We start from the raw sequence: 25596 nt of genomic DNA on the forward strand, positions 1-25596 counted from the left end.
TGCCTCACACATCATAAGCATTCATACACAGTAGCTACTATCATTTGAATTATTATAGTGAATATTTTATTAAAGGCTACTCCAACACTGTCTCTGTTAAAATAGCTTCACCAATTTTGCCAGTTGAAAAAAATTTCTCCTTTCCCTTTTCTTAGTACTTTGCATCCTGAATTACTACTGATTCCATTCATCTTTGTTAAAGATAATTGCATCTATATCTTTCATTTCCACTAAACTGTGAGCTGCTTGAGGGCAAAGGCCTTTTCTTATTTACTTCCACTCATTCATTATTCATCACATACTCATTCTTTTGACAAGCATACATTAACCATCTGTTACATACCAAGAACTATACTAGCCACTGGAAATAGAGCAAAGAACAACAAAACCATAGTCTAGTCCTTGTTATCAAGTTAGGTGGTAGAGATAAATAAATAGGCAGGTGATCACTGACCAGCCTATAAAGGGAGTGGACATAGGGATTTATTAGAATAAACAGGAGGGACAAAAACTCAGACCAAAGGAGTCAGAGAAAATGCTATGGAGGAAATAGCATATCCACTTAATTCTGAAGCGCATGTGGGAGTTAGCTTTAGGACAGGGTGAAAGGGGCAAGGAAAAGTAGCCCAACAAATCAAAGACTCAGAGGTGAGAGAAAGCACGGTGTATTCAGGGAACTAAAAAGTTTTTTATACCACAGGAAGAACTTGAGAGGAGTACGATGAGTTAAAGAGACAGGTGAACACTAGATCATGCAAGACCTTGCAGGCCAAGTTAAAATAAGAATATGGGAATATTCTTAATATTAATTCTTAGTATGCCAAGTTAAATTAAGAATATGGGAAGTTACCAGGTAGGTTTAAATAGAAGAGTGATATCATGATCATTTAGACTAGAGAAGTAGGGGGAAGAGGACATTTTTTAAATCAATAGAACTCAGTGACTAAGTCCTGTTGCTTTTGAGGATGGAGGAGTGAAAGGAGTCACAGATGACTCAAAGGTTTCTGGCTCTGGCAACTGGACGTAAGTGATCACAGAATTTCCTGAGCTGATTCAAACAAACAAACAAAAAAAGAGGTAGTTTTGAATCTGAAGAAAGATAATGAGTTATGTTTTAAAACACAATTGATGAGTCTGTGGGACATCACAGTGGAAATAATAAGAGGGAAGTTGGACAGAAAGGGCTGGATTTCCAGAGAAAGACAAGGAGGAAGCACAGATTGGGGATCCTGCTACAGAGAGATGATAATTAAAGCCACAAGGGGGATGAGATAATGCAGGAAGGCTTTAGAGAATGAAAAGAGAGTAGAGAGTCCAGATATGGACTCACAGCTCTATGGTCAAAAAATCTTCAACAAAGCAAGAAAAAATATCCAGTGGAAAAAAGACAGTCTCTTCAATAAATGGTGCTGGGAAAAATGGACAGCCATGTGTGGAAGAATGAAACCTGACCATTCTCTTACACCATACACAAAGATAAACTCGAAATGGATAAAAGACCTCAAAATGAGGCAGGAATCGACCAAAATTCTAGAGGAGAACATAGATGGTAACCTCTTTGACATCGACCATAGCAACTTCTTTCAAGACATGCCTCCAAAGGAAACAAAAGCAAAAATGAACTTTTGGGACTTCATCAAGATCAAAAGCTTCTGCAAAGCAGAGGAAACAGTCAACAAAACAAGAGGCAGACCATGGAACAGGAGAGGTTTTTTTTTTTAGATTTTTATTTATTTATTTGACAGGCAAATCACAAGTGGGCAGAGAGGCAGACAGAGAGAGAGGAGGAAGCAGGCTCCCCACTGAGCAGAGAGCCCAATGTGGGGCTCGATCCCAGGACCCTGGGATCATGACCTGAGCCAAAGGCAGAGGCTTTAACCCAGTGAGCCACCTACGTGCCCCAGGAGAAGATATTCTCAGATGACACTACAAAGCACTGATATACAAGATCTATAAAGAACTCCTCAAACTCAACAACCAAAAAACAGATAATCATGTCAAAAAATGGGTAGAAGACATAAACAGACACTTCTCCTAGAAGGCATACACAAATGGCTAATAGACACATGAAAAAAATGTTCATCAACCTTAGCCATCAGAGAAATTCAAATCAATCTTATTAATTCCTTCAAAGAACCAGCTCTTAGTTTCATTGATTTTTTCTATTGTTTTTTTTTTTTTTTTTTTGTTGTTGCTGTTGTTTGTTTGTTTCTAGTTCATTGATTTCTGATTTGATCTTTGTGATTTCTCTTCTGCTGGGTTTAGGGTTTCTTTGTTCTTTCTCCAGCTCCTTTAGGTGTAGAGTTAGGTTGTGTATTTGAGACCTTTATTGTTTCTTCAGAAAGGCTTGTATCGCTATATATTTTCCTCTTTTTCCTATCAGGACTGCCTTTGCTGTGTCCCACAGATTCTGAACTGTTGTGTTTTCATTATCATTTGTTTCCATGAATTTTTTCAATTCTTCTTTAATTTCCTGGTTGACCCATTCATTCTTTAGAAGGATGCTGTTTAGTCTCCATGTATCTGGGTTCTTTCCAGATTTCCTCTTGTGACTGAGTTCTAGCTTCAGAGCATCATGGTCTGAAAATATGCAGGGAATGATCCCAATCTTTTGATACTGGTTGAGACCTGATTTATGACCCAGGATGTGATCTATTCTGGAGAATGTTCCATGTGCACTGGAGAAGAATGTGTATTCTGTTGCTTTCAGATGGAATGTTCTGAATATATCTGTGGTGTCCATCTGGTCCAGTGTGTCATTTAAGGCCCTTATTTTCTTGTCGATCTTTTGCTTGGATGATCTCTCTGTTTCACTGAGGGGGGTGTTAAAGTCCCCTACTATTATTGTATTATTGTTGATGTGTTTCTTTGATTCTGTTATTAATTGGTATATATATATATATATATATATATATATATATATATATATAATCTCCCCCATGTTAGGGGCATAGATATTTAAAATTGTTAGATATTCTTGTTGGACAGACCCTTTGAGTATGATATAGTGTCCTTCCTCATCTCTTATTATAGTCTTTGGCTTAAAATCTAATTGATCTGATCTAAGGATTGCCATTCCTGCTTTCTTCTGATGTCCATTAGCATGGTAAATCCCTTTCCACCCCCTCACTTTATATCTGGAGGTGTCTTCAGGTCTAAAATGAGTTTCTTGTAGGCAACATATAGATGAGATTTGTTTTTTTATCCATTCTGATACCCTGTGTCTTTTGATTGGGGCATGTAGCCCATTTACATTCAGGGTAACTATTGAGAGATAAGAATTTAGAGCCATTGTATTGCCTGTAAGGTGACTGTTACTGTATATTGTCTCTGTTCCTTTCTGATCTACTATTTTTAGGGTCTCTCTTTGCTTAGAGGACCCTTTCAATATTTCCTGTAGAGCTGGTTTGGTGTTTGTAAATTCTTTCAGTTTTTATTTGCCCTGGAAGCTTTTTATCTCTCCTTCTATTTTCAATGATAGCCCAGCTGGATATAGTATTCTTGGCTGCATGTTTTTCTCATTTAGTGCTCTGAATATATCATGCCAGTTCTTTCTGGCCTGCCTGGTCTCTGTGGATAAATCCACTGCCAATCTAATATTTTTACCATTGTATGTTGCAGACGTCTTTTCCCAGGCTGCTTTCAGGATTTTCTCTTTGTTGCTAAGACTTGTAAGTTTTACTAGTAGGTGACAGGGTGTGGACCTATTCTTATTGATTTTGAGGGGAGTTCTCTGTGCCTCCTGGATTTTGATGCTTGTTCCCTTTGTCATATTAGGGAAGTTCTCTACAATAATTCTCTCCAAGGGAAATTCAAATCAAAACCACATCAAGAGACCACCTTACACTAGTTAGAACGGTAAAAACTGACAAGGCAAGAAATAACAAGTGTTGGAGAGGTTGTGGAGAAAAGTGAACCCTCTTACACTGTAGGTGGGAATGCTAGCTGGTGCAGCCACTTGTAAATCAGTGTGGAGATTTCTTAAGAAATTAAAAATAGAGCTACCCCCAAGATGGCGGAGAAGTAGCAGGCTGAGACTACTTCAGATAGCAGGAGATCAGCTAGATAGCTTATCTAAAGATTGCAAACACCTACAAATCCATCGACAGATCAAAGAGAAGAAGAACAGCAATTCTAGAAACAGAAAATCAACCACTTTCTGAATGGTAGGACTGGCGGAGAAGTGAATCCAAAGCGATGGGAAGATAGACTCCAGGGGGAGGGGCCGGCTCCCAGCAAGCGGCAGAGCAACAGAGCACAAAATCAGGACTTTTAAAAATCTGTTCTGCTGAGGGTCATTGCTCCAGAGGCTAAACCAGGGTGAAGCCCATGCGGGGTCATTGTGGCCTCAGGTCCCGCACGGTCACAGAAGAATCGGGGGTGTCTGAGTGTTGCAGAACTTACAGTTATTAGAATGGGGAAGCTGGCTACAGAGACAGAGCCAACAGGGAGCTCACAGCTCGGGGTTACCTTGAACTTGTCAAAGGCTCGGTGAGGTCAGAGCGTGGCTGGAGATCAGGCAGACAGGAGTTACTGGGCGCTGTCCTCTGAGGGCCCACTGAGGAGTGGGGCCCTGCGCTCTTGGTTCCTCCAGGCCAGAGACCAGGAGGCCGCCATTTTATTCCCGCCTCCCAAACTCTAAGGAAAGCAATCAGGGAACAAAAGCTCCTGAAAGCAAACCCGAGCGGATTACTCAGCCCAGCCCCTGGTAAGGGCGGTGCAGTTTCGCCTGGGGCAAAGGCACTTGAGAATCACTACACCAGGCCCCTCCCCCAGATGATCAACAAGAAAGCCAGCCAAGACCAAGTTCACTGACCAGGGAGTGCAGTTTCAATACCAAGGAGAGCAGCAGAATTCCAGAGGAGAAGAAAGCAAAGCACGTAACTCATGGCTTTCTCCCTATGATTCTTTAGGCTTGCAGTTAATTTAATTTTTTTCTTTTTCATTTTTTTCTCTTCTTCTGCTAAAATTTTTTTTAAGTTTTACCCTTTTCTTTTTAAAAGTGTTTTTAACTAGTTTATCTAATATATATTTTTCCTTTTTATACTTTTCTTTATTCATTTCTTTTCTTAATTCTTTTCTTTTCTTTTTTCTTTTTCTTTCTTTCTTTCTGAACCTCTTTTTATCCCCTTTCTCCCCCCTCATGATTTGGGATCTCTTCTGATTTCGTTAAAGCTTATTTTCCTGGGGTTGTTGCCACCCTTTTAGTATTTTACTTGCTCCTTCATATACTCTTAGCTGGACAAAATGACAAGACGTAAAAATTCAACACAAAAAAAAGAACAAGAGGCAGTACTGAAGGCTAGGGACCTAATCAATACAGACATTGGTAATATGTCAGATCTAGAGTTCAGAATGACAATTCTCAAGGTTCTAGCCGGGCTCGAAAAAGGCATGGAAGATAAGAGAGAAACCCTCTTGGGAGATATAAAAGCCCCTTCTGGAGAAATAAAAGAACTAAAATTTAACCAAGTTGAAATAAAAAGTGCTATTAATGAGGTGCAATAAAAAATGGAGGCTCTCACTGCTAGGATAGATGAGGCAGAAGAAAGAATTAGTGATATAGAAGACCAAATGACAGGCAATAAAGAAGCTGAGCAAAAGAGGGACAAACAGCGACTGGACCACGAGGGGAGAATTTGAGAGATAAGTGACACCATAAGACAAAACAACATTAGAATAATTGGGATTCCAGAAGAAGAAGAAAGAGAGAGGGGAGCAGAAGGTATACTGGAGAGAATTATTGGGGAGAATTTGCCCAATATGGCAAAGGGAACAAGCATCAAAATTTAGGAGGTTCAGAGAACACCCCTCAAAATCAATAAGAATAGGCCTACAACCCATCACCTACTAGTAAAACTTACAAGTCTTAGCAACAAAGAAAATCCTGAAAGCAGCCTGGGAAAAGAAGTCTGTAACATACAATGGTAAAGATATTAGATAGGCAGCAGACTTATCCACAGAGACTTGGCAGGCCAGAAAGAGCTGGCATTATATATTCAGAGCACTAAATGAGAAAAACATGCAGCCAAGAATACTATATCCAGCTAGGCTATCATTGAAAACAGAAGGAGAGATAAAAAGTTTCCAGGACAAACAAAAACTGAAAGAATTTGCAAACACCAAACCAGCTCTACAGGAAATATTTAAAGAGGTCCTCTAAGCAAAGAGAGAGCCTATAAGTGGTAGATCAGAAAAGAACAGAGACAATATACAGTAACAGTCACCTTACAGGCAATACAATGGCACTAAATTCGTATCTCTCAATAGTTACCCTGAATGTTAATGGGCTAAATGCCCCAATCAAAAGACACAGGGTATCAGAATGGATAAAAAAACAAATCCCATCTATATGTTGCCTCCAAGAAACTCATTTTAAGTCCAAAGACACCTCCAGATTTAAAGTGAGGGGGTGAAAAGTATTTACCATGCTAATGGACATCAGAAGAAAGCAGGAATGGCAATCCTTACATCAGATCAATTAGATTTTAAGCCAAGACTATAATAAGAGATGAGGAAGGACACTATATCATACTCAAAGGGTCTGTCCAACAAGAAGATCTAACAGTTTTAAATATGTATGCCCACAATGTGGGAGCAGCCAACTATATAAACCAATTAATAACAAAATCAAAGAAACACATCAACAGTAATACAATAATAGTAGGGGACTTTAACACTCCACTCACGGAAATGGACAGATCATCCAAGCAAAAGATCAACAAGGAAATAAAGGCCTTAAATGACACACTGGACCAGATGGACATCACAGATATATTCAGAACATTTCATCCCAAAGCAACAGAATACACATTCTTCTCCAGTGCACATGGAACATTCTCCAGAATAGATCACATCCTTGGTCCCAAATCAGGACTCAACTGGCATCAAACGATTGGGATCATTCCCTGCATATTTTCAGACCACAATGCTCTGAAGCTAGAACTCAATCACAAGAGGAAATCTGGAAAGAACCCAAATACATGGAGACTAAACAGCATCTTTCTAAAGAATGAATGGGTCAACCAGGAAATTAAAGAAGAATTGAAAAAAATCATGGAAACAAATGATAATGAAAACACAACAGTTCAAAATCTTTGGGACACAACAATGGCAGTCCTGAGAGGAAAATATATAGCGGTACAAGCCCTTCTCAAGAAACAAGAAAGGTCTCAAGTACACAACCTAACCCTACACCTAAAGGAGCTGGAGAAAGAACAAGAAAGAAACCCTAAACCCAGAAGGAGAAGAGAAATCATAAATATCAGAGCAGAAATCAATGAAATAGAAACCAAAAAAACAATAGAACAAATCAACGAAACTAAGAGCTGGTTCTTTGAAAGAATTAACAAAATTGATAAACCCCTGGCCATACTTATCAAAAAGAAAAGAGAAAGGACCCAAACAAATAAAATCATGAATGAAATAGGAGAGATTACAACTAATACCAAAGAAATATACACAATTATAAGAACATAATATGAGCAACTCTACGCCAACAAATTTGACAATCTGGAAGAAATGGATGCATTCCTAGAAACATATAAACTACAACAACCGAACCAGGAAAACATAGAAAGCCTGAACAGACCCATAACCAGTAAGGAGATTGAAACAGTCATTAAAAATATCCAAACAAACAGGGGTGCCTAGGTGCCTCAGCGTGTTAAAAATCTCCAAACAAACAAAAGCCCAGGGCCAGACGGCTTGCCGGGGGAATTCTACCAAACATTTAAAGAAGAACTAATTCCTATTCTCCTGAAACTGTTCCAAAAAATAGAAATGGAAGGAAAACTTCCAAACTCATTTTATGAGGCCAGCATCACCTTGGTCCCCAAACCAGACAAGGATACCATCAAAAAAGAGAGCTATAGACCAATATCCTTGATGAACACAGATGTGAAAATTCTCACCAAAATACTAGCCAATAGGATTCAACAGTACATTAAAAGGATTATTCACCACGACCAAGTGGGATTTATTCCAGGGCTGCAAGGTTGGTTCAACATCCGCAAATCAATCAATGTGATACAACACATCAATAAAAGAAAGAACAAGAACCATATGATACTATCAATAGATGCTGAAAAAGCATTTGACAAAGTACAGCATCCCTTCCTGATCAAAATTCTTCAAAGTGTAGGGATAGAGGGCACATACCTCAATATTATCAAAGCCATTTATGAAAAACCCACCGCAAATATCATTCTCAATGGAGAAAAACTGAAAGCTTTTCTGCTAAGGTCAGGAACATGGCAGGGATGTCCATTATCACCACTGCTATTTAACATAAAACTAGAAGTCCTAGCCTCAGCAATCAGACAACAAAAGGAAATTAAAGGCATCCAAATCGGCAAAGAAGAAGTCAAACTATCACTCTTTGCAGATGATATGATACTATATGTGGAAAACCCAAAAGACTCCACTCCAAAACTGCTAGAACTTGTACAGGAATTCAGTAATGTGTCAGGATATAAAATCAATGCATAGAAATCAGTTGCATTTCTCTACACCAACAACAAGACAGAAGAAAGAGAAATCAAGGAGTCAATCCCATTTACAATTGCACCCCAAACCATAAGATACCTAGGAATAAACCTAACCAAAGAGGCACAGAATCTATACTCAGAAAAGTATAAAGTACTCATGAAAGAAATTGAGGAAGACACAAAGAAATGGAAAAATGTTCCATGCTCCTGGATTGGAAGAATAAATATTGTGAAAATGTTTATGCTACCTAAAGCAATCTACACATTTAATGCAATTCCTATCAAAGTACCATCCATCTTCTTCAAAGAAATGGAACAAATAATCCTAAAACTTATATGGAACCAGAAAAGACCTCAAATAGCCAAAGGGATATTGAAAAAGAAAGCCAAAATTGGTGGCATCACAATTCCAGACTTCAAGCTCTATTACAAAGCTGTCATCATCAAGGCAGCATGGTACTGGCACAAAAGCAGACACATAGATCAATGGAACAGAATAGAGAGCCCAGAAATAGACCCTCAACTCTATGGTCAACTAATCTTCAACAAAACAGGAAAGAATGTCCAATGAAAAAAAGACAGCCTCTTCAATATATGGTGTTGAGAAAATTGGACAGCCACATGCAGAAAAATGAAATTGGACCATATCCTTACACCACACACGAAAATAGACTCAAAATGGATGAAGGACCTCAATGTGATAAAGGAATCCATCAAAATCCTTGAGGAGAACACAGGCAGCAACCTCTTTGTACTCATCCACAGCCATATCTTCCTAGGAACATCGCCAAAGGCAAGGGAAGCAAGGGCAAAAATGAACTATTGGGATTTTATCAAGATCAAAAGCTTTTGCATAGCAAAGGAAACAGTTAACAAAAGCAAAAGACAACTGACAGAATGGGAGAAGATATTTGCAAACGACATATCAGATAAAGGAATAGTGTCCAAAATCTATAAAGAACTTAGCAAACTCAACACCCAAAGAACAAACAATCCAATCAAGAAATGGGCAGAGGACATGAACAAGCATTTCTGCAAAGAAGACATCCAGATGGCCAACAGACCCATGAAAAAGTGCTCCATATCACTCGGCATCAGGGAAATACAAATCAAAACCACAATGAGATATCACCTCACACCAGTCAGAATGGCTAAAATTAACAAGTCAGGAAATGACAGATGCTGGCGAGCATGCGGATAAAGGGGAATCCTCCTACACTGTTGGGAATGCAAGCTGGTGCAACCACTCTGGAAAACAGCATGGAGGTTCCTCAAAATGTGTAAAATAGAGCTGCCCTATGACCAAGCAATTGCACTACTGGGTATTTACCCTAAAGATACAAACATAGTGATCCAAAGGGACACATGCCCCCAAATGTTTATAGCAGCAATGTCCACAATAGCCAAACTATGGAAAGAACCTAGATGTCCATCAACAGATGAATGGATCAAGAAGAGGTGGTATGTATATATACACAATGGAATACTATGCAGCCATCAAAAGAAATGAAATCTTGCCATTTGTGACGTGGATGGAACTAGAGTGTATCATGTTTAGCGAAATAAGTCAAGCGGAGAAAGACAACTATCATATGATCTCCCTGATATGAGGAAGTGGTAATGCAACATGGGGGCTTAAGGGGGTAGGAGAAGAATAAATGAAACAAGATAGGATTGGGAGGGAGACAAAACATAAGTGACTCTTAATCTCACAAAACAAACTGAGGGTTGCTGGGGGGAGGGGGGTTGGGAGAAGAGGGGAGGTGTTATGGATATTGGGGAGGGTATGTGCTTTGGTGAGTGCTGTGAAGTGTGTAAACCTGGTGATTCACAGACCTGTACCCCTGGGGATAAAAATATATTATATTTTTATAAAAAATAAAAAATAAAAAAAAATAGAGCTACCCGATGACCCTGCAATTGCACTACTGGGTTTTTGCCCTAAAGATACAGATGCAGTGAAAAGAAGGGCCATATGTACCTCAATGTTCATAGCAGCAATGTCCACAATAGCTAAACTGTGGAAAGAGCCAATATGCCCTTCAACAGATGAATGGATAAAGATATGGTTCATATATACAATGGAATATTATGTCTCCATCAGAAAGGATGAATATACCAACTTTTGTATCAACATGGATAGGTCTGGAGGAGATTATGTTGAGTAAAATAAATCAAGCAGAGAGTATCAGTTATCATATGGTTTCACTTGTGGAGCATAAGGAATAACATGGAGGACATTAGGAGAAGGAAAGGAAAAGTGAATTGGGGGAAATTGGAGGGGGAGATGAAACACAAGAGATTGTGGACTTTGAGAAATGAACTGAGGGTTTTGGAAGGGGGGGATGGGTGAGGCTGGTGGTGGGTATTAAGGAGGGCATGTATTGCATAGAGTACTGGGTGTGGTGCATAAGTAATGAATCTTGGAACACTGAAAAAATAAAATTAAATTAAAAAAAAAAAAAAGAAAGGCAGTCTAGGGAGGTACCCTGACAAATTCTAACATCTCAACAGTATAGTGGCTAGAAAGGATACTGGAAAAGTATGGCCAGAGACACAGAAGGGCACCTAGCAGAAGGCTATGACACACAAACCCATGGGAAATACCTTTTCCAAAGAAGGGAATGGTCAGCAGTGTCATAATAAAAACCAGATCACCACTTAATGACCTTGGCCTGAGAAGTTTCAGGCCAAGGGGAGGAGAAACCAGACTATGAAGGGTTGAGAAATGGGTGGGGAACAAGGAAGTGCAAATAGCAAGTGTAATAAATCCTTTTAGGGAATTTTGGCTATGAGGGGGAATGGAGAGGGAACCATAGAGGGAGAGGGAAATAAGGAGAGTGCGAGAGAGAACCTACAAGAGACATGGAGTTGAAGAAGTTATTTTTGTTTTGCTTTAACATGGAAGAGATTTCAGCATGTGTTAGGTGCTGATGTGAAAGTAGTAGTTCTTGCTCACAGAATATGCATGTAATTAATGATATGTTTATAAAGTGTTCTGTTGTTCCTTCTTTCAGCAGTCTTGTGAGGCGGTGGGGGGGGGATGGACCACTTTTTAAATGGATATTGTTCAATAAATGAGGTGAGTCAAGCAATAAGAGAGAAAGTTTGCCAAAAGCCACACAGTAGGTTAGTGTGGAGCCAGCCTGGAGCCTAGGTCATGTGTCTAGGTAGAAATGTGACCACCAGTGACTTGTGATACCAGATGCCTAGATTCTCTGAGACAACCAGTAATTTCTCCATCATGGATTTTCTTCTTCATCCAAATCTCTTTTATTGCACCTATCATACCGCAGAGTAATGATTTCTTTCCTTGTCTATGTTTCCCATGAGCCTGGGAGCAACTTGAGGACAGGGTATGTCTGACCTTTGAATCCCTGGTGCCCAACAGAGTCAGGCACATAAGGAAGAGAAAGAGGTCAGGCTTCCTCAGAAAATGTCAGGTACTAAGCCAGGAACTTTCATATATCTCTGTGCTTCTTAGCCTAGGGTGCACATTACAATCACCTGGGGAGCTTTAAAAATTGTTGGAGCTCAGATCCCACACCAAACCAATTAAGTTAGACTCTAGAGGAAGTCATATGTTTTCAAATCTTTCCAGGTGATACTAAGACACAGCCAGGGTGGAGAACCACTATTTTTTATTATTTAATGTAATCTTACTTATAGTCTTTGGGGTCAGTAACATTATTCCCAATCAAGGAATAAGGAAACAGGCTCATAGAGGGTAATGACACATATAAACCACGTGGTATGTCCAAGTTTCAAATGCTGGTGGGGATGTTTTTCTATCAAGTGCTTTGTAAGACTCTGTTGAATGAAACTGAATGGATTTCAAACTGTCTGTTATAATGTTCACCCCAGCATATTTATCTGTGCCCATAATGCTCTGTCTCTCCATTCAGAAAAATAAGTCACCATGCCTTGGAAATTATATTATGAAAATACAGTTTAGGAATTATAGGGATCAAAGTGGTGAAAGTTTAGCATCTTATATCCCCAAATAAGCAAAAATTTGGTGTCAGAAAATGGCAGTTCATCAATGACTAGAGCAAATAAGCATCTCTGGGTTTTTGGAATGTTTCCAATTTAACATACATGACATATCATCTTATTTATGGTAGCAAAGTCCTAGAAATTTCCATGTTTTATAAGTAGTAAGTGAAGGCATCAAGTCAGAATTACACTGAAGTCAGAAAAGATGAGTATAAGTTAGAGACACTTGTTCATAAGTGGCATGTTATGCATTAGTTCATGGCCATGTACCCTTTTAAAAAATCTAGAAAAAACTAGGCACATAAAAACTCAACAAACCAATCTTTTAGAACTAGTCAACAAATTCAGTAAAGTTGGAGGATGCAAAACTAACATATAAAAATCAATTGTGTTTCTATCCACAATGAACTACTCAAAGAGAAAATTAATAAAACAGCTCCATTCACAATAGCAACAAAAAGAATAAAATACATAAGAATAATCTTAACCAAAGAAATAAAGGCTTACAGACTCAAATTGTAAAACACTGATGAAGAAACTCAAAGAAGACAGAGATAAACAAAAAGATACACTGTATACATGAATTGGAAGAATTAATATTAAATTTTCCATACTATTCAAAGTGATCTACAGAGTCAGAGCGATGTGCATCCAAATTCCAGTGGCATAAATAAGATGTGGCATGGCATTTGGAATATTACTTGGCCATAAAAAAAAGAACGAGAGCTTGCCATTTGCAATAACAGGGATGAACCTAGAGGGTATAATTCTAGGTGAGATAAGTCAGATAGAGCGAGAGAAATGCCATACAATTTCACTCACTTGTGGAATTTAGGAAACAAAACAAATCAAATAGACAAAAAAGATGGACTCTTAAATACAGAGTGCAAACTTGTGGTTGCCAGAGGGGAGGTGGCTGGGCATATGGGTGAAATCAATAAAGAGGATTAAGAGGTACAAACTTCAAGTTACAAAATAAGTAAATCATGGAGATGAAAAGTACAGGATAGGGAACACAGCCAACAAGATTGTAATAATGTTGTTTGGTGACAGATGGTGACTATGCTTATCTTGGTGAGCACTGAGTAATGTATAGAATTGTTGAAACATTATGTTGTACACCTGAAACTAATATAACACTGTATGTTATTTATACTTCTATTAGAAAATTCCAATGGCATTCTTATAGAAATAGAAAAAAATAATCCTAGAATTTGTATGGAGTTACAAATGACCCTGATTAGTTAAAGTAACTTTGCGTTACTTTACAAATGATTGCATCATTTGCGTAAGAAGAACAAAGCTGAAGGCCTTGCCCTTCCTGATTTCAAAATATACACTAAGCAAAACACTATGGTACCAGCCTAGACCAATGGAACATAATGCAGAGCCCCAAAACAAGCTCATACATCTAGGGTCAATTGATCTTTGACAAAGGTGTCAACAACATATAATAGGGAAAGAATACTCTCTTCAATAAATGATTCAAGAAATCTGGATATGCACATGTGCAAGAAGAATGAAACTGGACCCTTATCTCATACCATATACAAAAATCATGGATTAGAGAATTAAAGATAGGACCTGAAACTGTAAAGCTACTAGAAGAAAACATTAGGGAAATGCTTCTTTTTTTTTTTTTTAAAGATTTTATTTATTTATTTGACAGAGAGAGATCACAGTAGGAGAGAGGAAGGGAAGAGATCACAGAGAGAGAGGAAGGGAAGCAGGCCCCCTGCTGAGCAGAGAGCCCGATGTGGGACTCGATCCCAGGACCCTGAGATCATGACCTGAGCTGAAGGCAGCGGCTTAACCCACTGAGCCACCCAGGCGCCCCAGGGAAATGCTTCTTGACATTGGTCTGGAAAACAAATATTTGGATATGTCACAAAAAGCATGGCAACAAAACATAAAATAGACTATTAGGATTGCATCAAACTGAAAAGCTTCTGCATAGCAAAGAAAACAACCAAGAGAGTAAAAAGGCAACCTATGGAATGGGAAAAAAATACTTGCAAATCATATATGATAAGTGGACAATACCCAAAATATATAAAGAATTCATGCAACTCAATAGCAAAGAAACAAATAACTTGAATTAAAGATGGGCAAAGGACCTGAATAGACATTTCTCAAAAGAAGAAATACAAATGGCTAACAGGCATATGAAAAGATGTTCAACATCACTAATCATCATGGAAATATAAATCAAAACTACAATGAGATATTACCTCATATCTGTTAGATTGGCTATTTTTAAAAAGACAAAAAATAACAAGCACTATGACGATATAGAGAAAGGGGAACACTTGTGCACTGTTGGAATATAAATTGGCACAGTCACTATGAGGTTTTTTAAAAAATTAAAAATAGAACTAGCTTATGATCAAGCAGTCTCATTTCTGGGTAAAAATTATGGAAATAGCCCAAATGTCCATTGACTAATGAATGGACAAAGAGGATGTGATATACATATACAATGGAATATTACTTGGCCATAAAAAATGAAATTTTGCCATTTGCCACAACATGGATGGAGCCAGAGAGTATTATGCTAAGTAAAATTAAGTCAGTCAGAGAAAGAGAAATACCATAAGATTTCACTCATATGTGGAATTTGAGAAAAAAAATAAATGATCATAGAAAATAAAGAGAAGCAAAAAAGGAAACACTCTTAACTATAGAGAACAAATTGATGGTTATCAGAGAGGCGGTGGGGGGTGGGTTAAATAGGTGATGGGATTAAGAAAGGCACTTATTGTGATGAGCAGTGGGTGTTGTATGTAAATGTTGAATCAATAAATTGTATACCTGAAACCAATATTAGACTATATGTTAACAGGAATTTAAATAAAAGTTTTAAAAAATCCAAAGGAAATTAAATAAGTATTTCAAAAAGATACCTGTACTCTCATGTTCACTGCAGCATAATTCAGAACAGCTAAGCTATGGAAACAATCTAAATGTTCATCAACAGGTGAATGCGTAAAGAAAATGTGGTGTATATCTGCAATGGAGTATTATTAATCCTTGAAAAAGAATAAAAATGTGCCTTTTGTAACAACACAGATGGAATTGGAGGACATTATGCTAAATGAAATAAGCCAGAAAGATAAAATACTGAATCAAAGTTGTAAAGGCAGAGAGTAGAATGGTGGTTGCCAGACACTGGGAGGTAGGGGAGATGGGAAGATATTAATCAAAGGTTACAAACTTTCAGTTATAAGATGAATAAGTTCTGAGGATCTAATGTTTAGCATAGTGGCTATAGGTAATAACTATTATTTACTTGAAGTCTGCTAAAAGATAGTTCTTAAGTGTTCTTGTCACAGAGAAAGAGGAAGACAAAAAAATACCAACTATGTGAGATAATCGATATGTTAATTAGTTTGATTGTGGTAATTATTTCACAATGTGTACACATATCAAGATATCCCAGTTGTATAACATAAATATATACAGTTTTTATTTGTCAATCACACCTCAATAAAATGGGAAAAATCTAGGGCATTACACTAAGATTTCCAAATATTATCTCCATTTCCAAGACCATCCTCTGAGATGTGTTTTATATTTCATGTTTTACAAATGAAAGAATGCAGTCTTAGCTAGGTTAAGTGACTGTCTCAAGGTCCCCAAGACCTAGGTCTGTCTGACTCCAAATCCCATTCAGTACCCCACACTGCTTCTTCTCAATGAAACAGAAGCATGTGGTGCTTTTCTCTTCTTGAAGCCCGTGCTCTGCATGAACACAGAAGCTTATATGGTGGTGGCAGCAATTATTTTGTTATATAATTTTAAATGATTTTCCTTTTCATAAGGAGAACATTAGTATTCCAAATATCAAGAAAATGTGTGATTTCTCTCAGTGCCAGAGATAAACGGTGTTCTTTTTTTTTTAATATTTTATTTATTTATTTGACAGACAGAGATCACAAGTAGGCAGAGAGGCAGGCATAAAGAGAGGAGGGAGCAGGCTCCCTGCCGAGCGGAGAGCCTGATGTGGGGCTTGATCCCAGGGTCCTGGGATCATGACCTGAGCTGAAGGCAGAGGCTTTAACCCATTGAGCCACCCAGGCATCCCGGATAAACAGTGTTCTGAGGGTCATTTTCTCTGTTTATCAGCTTTAAGGGATCAGAGAACATTGTTGACAACCACCAAAGTTGTCAGGTATCCCTTAATAACCCAAAAATATTACCAGAGATTTGACAATAACCTCTTGATAAAAAAGAAAAAAAATCTTATTAAATATAGAGTAAGAAGGTTTCTTTTTAAAAGCCAAGAGAAACCCTGTGAGGGAGTCCTCCATGAACCTCCATGTCCTTAAGAACCCTTAAGGATTTTACCTGTGCTTTCCTCTACATCCTGTTTTTGGCATCTATTCTAATATTTTTCTCACTTTCTTGTCACTGTCTATTTCCTTGACTGTTTCCCACTAGAGCTGAAGCTTTCCTAGGCAGGGACTATTTCATTTTAGTGTTCCTAAACTTGGCACAGTGCCCCAATACAAGTAAGGAAATAGGTGGAGAATGAATGAATGGATATAATCTTATTCTTCTTCAAGGAAATTTGTTAAATGTGTAACTACTGTCGGCTTAAATTTTAAATATCTATGAAACCTTTCATGTAAACTGCCAAATCAGCAAAAATTCCTAGACTATGTCAGGGTTGTTGGTTTGAGAAATATGATGCCCAAATCCCAGTGTATTCTCTGATCTTCATTAAACAAGTATCCTAATTGATCATGAGGCTAACTTTTTAATGAACTCTTTCTATAAATTCTGCATTGGTCCTAAAATCCCCATTTCCCCAGGCAGATTCTGGACCCCCTTCAGTCAAGATGAATTCTACTAAGGCATTCTAGATCAGTCTGACAGAGTATTCCTCTCTGGGTCATATGAACAAATAGGGAAGAAAAGTGAATGGTCTGAGAGGAAGAACTGGGCATGAACTGGTCTGAGGACATGACCTGGTATAGCTAGGATGATCCTCCAGGTTCCTCAAAATCCACATTCAGCTGGGGTGGTCAGTTTTTCATGAAAACCTGATTTTCTCCCAGTGAGTCATCTCCAGCTCAGTGTATAGCATCGTCGTCCCCCCAGTTACCACGGCTAGAAACCCGGGTGTTTTCTGGATTCCTCCCACTCTTCAGTTTGCTCACTGACATTCTATCAATTCCAGGTCATGAACAGAACTTAACATGTCCACCTCCCCATTCCTACAGCTATTACCCCAATTAAAGTCATATAGTTTCTCATGCTGATTACTCTGACAACTCCTCTCTGGTCTCTCTGCCTCCAGTAATCTCCACACTGAAGTTAGGGGTGTCTTTCTAAGATGCAATGACTGACCATGTTATTTCCTTGCCAAAATTCCTTCAGGGACATACTGTTCTCAGGAGTTGCCTTGAATTGCTGTCCCTGCGGCTTCTGCTCTTGTCACTCCCCTACTTTGCTTTGGCTATCTTGAACTGCTTTGACTTTATCCGGTATGGTAATACTCTCCTGTTTCTGGGATCTTGGACTGACTTGGAATTTTCCAAATCTTTGTCTGACTAACTCCTATCTACCCTTCAGGTCTTAGCCTAATTGTCATCTTCTTTGGGAGGTTTTCTTTGGATCCTTTCAAGATAATTGATCCAGCTGGATGCTAAGTTCCCAGAGAGCAGTGCTAAGTCTTCTTCCAGGCCTAGTGTGATGCTGTATACATATTGTATTTGTGGAATGAATGAAAAAAAAAAACCGAGAGAAGGAAATTAGTATTTATTAAGTACTGATTATGTGCCAGGAATTGTCTAGGCCCTATCTCATTAAAGTTACTTAGTTTTCATGACAACACCATAAGGTATCAGAGTCTCCAGTTTACAGAAAGAGGAATGGAGACTCAAGAGAAGTTGAATAACTTATTTAAGGCCATGCAGCTGGTAAGGGCAGAGTAAAGAATGACTCCAAAATCTGTATCTTTCGGGGGTATAGCTCAGTGGTAGAGCATTTGACTGCAAAATCTGTATCTTTCTATTGTTCCATATGCCTCCTATGGAAACTGTAGTACATGAGATGACTAAAAAAACCCCAAAAACCAAAAAACAAAAAAACCTTTGTTAAAAGAATGAAGAAGTGAACATAAGGTGATCATAGCTGCAAATAATATAATTCATTTCTGGAAGAAAATACACACCATAATACAATGATGACTGTCTTTGGGTGATGGGTCTAGGGATGATTTATTATTACTATTATTATTATTATTATTATCCTTCCTGAACTTTCTAAGTTTTATTCAATGAATATGTACTCATTAATTATTATGTATTACTGGAAAATAAACAAAATTAAACAAAGTGTAACAAAAATGTTTATATGATCCCTTTTAATAATGACCTAGGTAATAATAGAAAACAGGTAGCTATCCCCTTTTATCTTCTTTTATGTTTTTCCACAGTATTTACTGTTTTCTAACATTCTATTTAATTTACTTACTAGGTTTATTGCCTGTATCCTCCAGTAAACAATAAGGTTCAGAAGAATATATACTTTGTTCACCGATGTATCCTAAGTGTTAAGAATCCTGGCACAGAGCAGGTGTCAATAAATATTTACTGAATTAAATTTCCATGTCATCTTTAAGCTTTAAATTATGACTTGATTTATAAAATTACTTTTGCAAATACCTTTCTGGTTGTCTAATCTGAGCTCCCTTAGGTTAAATAAAAGTATTCTGCTCAAATTAAAAGACAAATTTTATCAAAATGGGCATTCCTAGTCAATGGAAATGGTTTCTAAAGGTAGCTGCTGATTCCATGGCAATAGTAACACATCAAAGCTTGCTCACATCTGTTAATGGTTTGATCCCCACAAGAACACAGTGATACGGGCCAGCCAGGCAGTACTATTTTTCCCACTTGATAGATGAGAAACCTAAAGACATCAAGTAGTCAAACTGAATGGCCTAAGACCCCTCAGTTAAACTGGTGTGACAAAGCAGTGATGAACACAGATCTGACCAAGAATCATAGGCTTAGGATAGAGGCAGGACTACTGTAACCAGGAGGAAATGGGATTGGAGGCAGAAAAATCCAGGAGGTGTGTGCTCTCATATAGGGCAGAATCCCGTTATAGGAACCAGGCAAGAAAACAAGGATGGGGGGTGGTGCGGGGAGGCCAGAGAAGGAGTGGGAAGAAGGGCAAAGCTGAGCTATGGTTCCAAAGACCTTTGAGTTTCTCTCGCAGATGTGCAGGATTGAGTCTGAGCCCACTGGATCTCCCAGCCTGTCATGTCCTCCCCATCTCAATGCTTCAGTCCGGTCCTCATCATTTCCTACCTAGGTGACTGCTACAGCATCTCCGTTGGTCTCAGACCCCCAGTCTTGCCACTGGCAGTCCGAAGTCTATACTACAGTCAGGCTGATTTTTCCCCACGGAAAGCTCTACCATGTTATTTTTCTGTTTTAATATTTCTTCATTATCTGGAGGATGAAATTAAAATCAAAACAAAACAAAAAAACAAACCTTAGCTTGGCATTCAAGACCTTTATTTGGACCCTTCTTAGCTTTATATCCACAGGGCACCTTATGTCCGAGGACACTGCCCATTCTCCCCATGTCCCCTACTCTATAAATCCATCACACTCTATGCTATGGCTTTTTCGTTTTTTTAAAAGATTTTATTTATCTTTTTGACAGACAGATAACAAGTAGGCAGAGAGGCAGGCAGAGAGAGAGGAAAGGAAGCAGGCTCCCCACTGAGCAGAGAGCCAGATGCAGGGCTTGATCCCAGGACCCTGGGATCATGATCTGAGCCGAAGGCAGAGGCCTCAAACCACTGAGCCACCCAGGCGCCCCTATGCTATGGCTTTTTGTACCATTATGCTTTGGCACATGCTGTTGACCTTTTCTGTTCCTAGTGAGGTCCAAGTCATCCTTCCAAGCCATTTCAAATGCCACTCCCTTTGGGAGATTTTGGTCCTCTCACCTCCACAGGGGCAGTTAATTGAATTTTTTTTTTTTTTCTTTTTGGCTTCTGGAGCACTCCTCACACTTCTCTGGCACAGCAAACAGTTGCCCTATTTATTCTCTCTCATGCCCAGCCTGTGCTGACCTCAGGGGCAGGGACTGTCTCAAGTCACTGTGGTATCACAAACAGGTGGCAGACTGCTTGGCATTTGTTAGTGCTCAAAACCACTAAGCAAGTGGTTCTCATGGTGAGATCCCTGAGCCAGCAGAATCAGAATCACTTGGGAACTTGTTAGAAATGCAAATTCTTAGACTACATCCTAGCTCTACTAAACTGGAAATGCTGAGAGTAGGATCCATCCTCCAGGTGATTCTGATGCATACAAAAGTCAGAGAACTGCTGTGCTAAAGGAGTAAAGGAGTCAAAGAGGAAGAATCAGGAAAGGTGTCCCAGGGTAGGAGGCACTTGGACTGGGCCTGATAGAGGTCAGAGTCAGACAAGAAGAAATAAATGAGAAGGGCTTTCCTGAGAGAGGAAATTGTGAGAACAAAGTCAAGGAGACAGGAGTATAGTGTGTTGCCAAGCGATGTTTTGGGGCCTGGCTGCTGGAGACCAGAAAGAGGAAAGGGAAGTAAAGAGGCATCAGTTTGTTAATCTGCGGCCTCTCCCACTGACCCAGAAGGTCTTCCATTATGCGGCTGTGTTTGACTCAGCTCTGTCTGAGAGCTGACCCAACACCAGGGCTCAGTGAATGTTTGATGACTGATTGAGGGCAGCTCAACAGAAGAATATTCAAGAACTGGGTTTTCTGCGAGACCAGTCATATCATGCAGCTGTTTCTGAAAAGGAATGTGCAGAGAAAATGACTCTGCTGCAGTCAGAGCATAAACTCTCCCATCTGGCTCCATCTAGTGTCCTAATGGGCAGATCTCTAGCCCAGGACATCTCTAGCCACAAAGGAAACAGCCTCTGATCGCTCTGCTGCAAGAAGGGGGAGGGCTGGGAGGGAGGCAGGGCAGCCTTGGGGCTGGCTTCAAATTGAAAACAACTTTAGGTCTGAGCTTCCTTGATTTTTTTCACTTGGTTATTCCATTTGAATCTACTGTAGCTTTGGGGTGTGTGTGTGTGTGTGTGTGTGTGTGTGTGTGTGTGTGTGTTTAGAGACAAGTTCTTTGCATATGTCAAATTCTGAAAGTTGTGTGCCCAGAATCTCTGATTCTCTCTCAGGCCATGTGTGATAGATTTCGGCCATGTTCAGTAACTTCCACCAGGGGGTATCCCAGACTCTAACAAAGTAGCATGCAAACCTAGCCCTTGGAAGAGGGCCATTTTCTTTAAAAGTGATCAATAAATTACTGTTAATGCCTTTGATAAGGACTGAATGAATGCTATTCCAAGAAAATAATCAGATATACAAGCATGTGTTATAAGAGTGTTCATTACACTGTAATAATAAACTAGTGAACATTCCTGAAATGTTAAGCAAGAGGAAATATTGTTATTCACATGTATACTAAGAAATGTAATTCTTAAAATCATACTTTTGATGAGTATTTAATAATATGGGAAATGGTCATGATATAAGTTTTGACTGGAAAAGGAAAATATAGTGTGAAACTCATTTTATTAAGAATGAATAAAATATAAAGAAAAAAGCTAGTGATATGTATTACCACATTTATAGTGATGTCAGTTTGTGGAAGTAGCAACAATTTAATTTAAATTCTTCTACTTTTATATACCTTCTACAATGAGTATATTTATAGTTGAAATATAATATTATAGTAAGAATTATGCAGTAACATAAAGAGATGTAAAATGTTAGAAAGTGAAAAGTGGGATATTTGTTATATTAGGAACACATAACCAAATAAAAAACATGTAGTGGTAATGCAGATTTTCCTTAATTCGCAGTGGGGTCTGGATAAACCCATTGTAAGCTAGAAATATTGTAAGTTGAAAATGCATTTAATACACCTAACCCACCAAACATCTTCGCTTAGCCTAGCCTACATTAAACATGTTCAGAACAATTACATTAGCCTACAGTGGGCAAAATCATCTACCACAAAGCCTATTTTATAATAAAGTGCTGAATACTTCATTTCATTTACTGAATACTGTACTGAAAGTGAAAAACATAATGGTCTTATGGGTACAGAATCGGTTGTTTACCCTTGTGATTGCGTGCCTGCCTGCAAGCTGTGGCTTGCTATTTCTGCCTAGCATCACAAGAGTATAGTACCACTTATCACTAACCCAGGAAAAGATCAAAATTCAAAATTCAAATACAGTCTCTCCTTAATGCTTTTGCTTTCACAGCATTGGAAAGTGAAAAAATCACAAATGGAATCATCATAAGTCAGGGACCATCCGTGGTTTGAAAAAATGTAGTTTGCCAATACTAACAAGTGTAACCCAGGCCCAATTATTATTTCTAAGAGGTCACATGTTTGGTGTTTTCCCAAACTATTTCCTGTTTTTTAAAAAATTAAATACAATCAGGGGCGCTTGGGTGGCTCAGTTCGTTAAGCATCTGCCTTTGGCTCGGGTCATGATCCTGGCTGGGGTTCTGGGATTCAGTCCACATCAGGCTCTCTGGTCTGTAAGAAGTCTGCTTCCTGCTCTGCCAATCTTCCCATGCATTTTCTCAATCTCTCTCTCTCTCAAATAAATAAAATTAAAAAAAAAAAAAAGAATTAGATACAATCAACTTGTACCTTTTTAGGCATTTTAGTTTTCACAAGTATAATGCCAAGTAGGAGACAATAGATATGCAGACCCATTAAAAATTAAACAATTGAATCCACGGTGGAAGATCATACATCCTTGATATTGTCCACTCTTAATGAGCCATCTGTGAACATCATTATTTGTATAATCATATCTGTACATATCAATCTCACAAAACATACCATGAGTGAACCCTAATGATACAGTATTCCTTTTTCCTAAAAGACCACTCTATCTAAGAAATGGCAGGTAAGGTAAGATTTGCTGATGTTTCTTATGTGTCTAACCGCGGTCTAGACATTGGGCCTGTCCTCTCGCAAATTTATCTCTGTGAGTCTTCACAACAGTTTTATGATATATGTGCTATTAGCCTTGTTTTGCAAATGAGAAAACTGGGGCTTAGGGAGGGGAAATGACTTCTCCAAGGTCATACAGCTAGTATTCAAATAGCAGTCTCTGGTACAAATTGAGATTTTCCACTTGCAAACCCAAGCACTTCTCACAGCATTGTTCAGTTTTCTGAGGGATTTTCTCTGGGGAAGAATTAAAAGGATATAGGAGGAAATGCAATGTCTGAAGCTCTCAGACGATTCAACCAAAAAAAAAAAAAAGCTCTCAGAAGGCACCACCATGGCCCAGTTCCTGCTCTGCACTTCAGTGACCTTGAGGTTGAAAGGGACAAAGGAGCAGACTCCCCTGATGCTCTGTGATGAGTCAAGAGGAAAGGCGGCTCTCAGGGAAACAGCTGGCCTTTCTCCAGCAGCCGGGTCTGAGAGATAAACAGATCAATGCAGACATTCGCCTCCACCTAATGAGCTAATGGCGCAGCCGGGGTACTGCCTTATTGGATTGCTAGTCATGCTGCCAGGGCCCAGAGTTAAGCAGGCATGCTGCAGGGGTGGGGGGCTTATTTCCCCATGCCCCAATAAAGTCTGGTTCCTTCATACAGAAACTAGGAATGGCTTCTTCCTTTATTTGTTTGTTCATTCGTTTGTATGTGTTTTTTTTCCCTCACTCTCTTAGGATAATGTTGAGATTGGTGAGATGATGTCAGTGACCTTTCTGCTCTGCAGACAGGGTGCCGCAGATGAAGGAAACACTGTCCTCCCAAGAGGCAGCTTGGTATGTCACTTCTTCACCTGGGCATTAGTTACAGCTGAATTCTCATTCCCACAGTGCTTGCGATGGGACTGAGGACACCTCCCTGCCCGTCTTTGGGTGTCAGTTTCCTATGTGAACCATGCAGGAATGGGAGTGACTGGAGTAAAAGGTGTTTCTGTGCCAAGTAGCATTCAGAAGCAGAAATAGTTCACCTGACACTGACAATTACATTAAGCTCCCGCCTTGATTCTGCTCCCGCCTCTGCAAACCTAAACAATGTGTTAATGATGATGATAATGATAATTCTAATAATTAATTACAAGTACATGTTTATTGAACATCTCCTCACTAAGAAACAACCACGGTCACTCATCACAAACATCAAACTCTTGCTGTCTTTTCCCCTGCAGTCGGTCCTTCTCTGAGTTTCTTTCTTGGCTCTTCTCTGTGCCCTCAGCTGTATTTCCTCTGATCTCCTGCTGCTGGATGAGATAGGCACCCCCTTCAGAGGTTGCCAGACCATCTCACTAAATCAGGTTTCAAGCAGTCCAGCTCCTACGTGGGTCTAGTCCCAGCTTATAGAAACTCTTGGGTTTAAGGATGCCAAGCAGCATAGGCCCTCTTAGTGACAGGGGCAGGAATTCTCCCCACACTCTTTCCCTGAATACTCAGATTCCTGAAGACTCACTTCTTGCTGTACAGGCACAAAACGATTAAGGAGCTGGGAAGTCTCCAAACTAGAAGGATGCCCAATAGGCCACTGTTCGCAACCAAGGACTAGAGAATATAAACTGTAGTCACAGCGGCATTCTTTGAGCCTGTTAAGAAATAGAGCCTTTATGTATGTCTCTCTCTGAGGAGTCTTCAGAGGGATTTTGGTCTAAAAGTATCTTTAAGGTTGAACTCTCAGTGGTTTACAGTTTTTTTTTTAAATGTGTGGAACTCTCCATACAAAAGAAATTACATTCAAAAGTCACAGTATAGGCACACCTGGGTGTCTCAGATGGTTAAGCATCTGCCTTTAGCCCAGGTCATGATCCCAGGGTCCTGGGATGAAGCCCCATTATCAGATCAGGCTCCCTGCTCAGCAGAGAGCCTGCTTCTCCCTTTCCCCCAACAACCCCCACCCCATGCTTTCTCTCCCTCTCTCAAATAAATGAACGAATAAATAAATAAATAACCTTTTTTAAAAAAGGCATAGTATAAACCAGGTATAGTGGGTGAGATGCTCTTAACATTCCATGGAGCACAGTTTGAAAGCCACTAATACAGTCCAACTCCAACATTTACCTTCCTGGTCATAATTTGACCAAACTTCTGTCT

The 25596-nt window shown here is 39.2% G+C and overlaps 1 protein-coding gene and 1 long non-coding RNA gene across 6 annotated transcripts in view; one reads left to right on the top strand and one right to left on the bottom strand.

The window, feature by feature from the left end:
* Window positions 1-25596, top strand: part of LOC309843112 — a 1054942-nt gene that overhangs the window by 717427 nt on the left and 311919 nt on the right. For 2 of the 3 annotated variants that reach the window (XR_014299946.1, XR_014299948.1), the window contains exon 4: window positions 9269-9367. The exons of the other annotated variant lie outside the window; for it this stretch is intronic. This is a non-coding gene — a long non-coding RNA (uncharacterized lncRNA). Of the gene's footprint in view, window positions 1-9268; window positions 9368-25596 lie in introns of those variants that run through there. 3 annotated transcript variants of the gene reach the window in all.
* The window catches only part of AGBL4 (AGBL carboxypeptidase 4), a 1624959-nt gene that overhangs the window by 369312 nt on the left and 1230051 nt on the right, over window positions 1-25596 (bottom strand). The window lies entirely within an intron of this gene.

This window comes from Mustela nivalis (genome assembly GCF_964662115.1).
Source record: "Mustela nivalis genome assembly, chromosome: 10".
NCBI lineage: Eukaryota > Metazoa > Chordata > Mammalia > Carnivora > Mustelidae > Mustela > Mustela nivalis.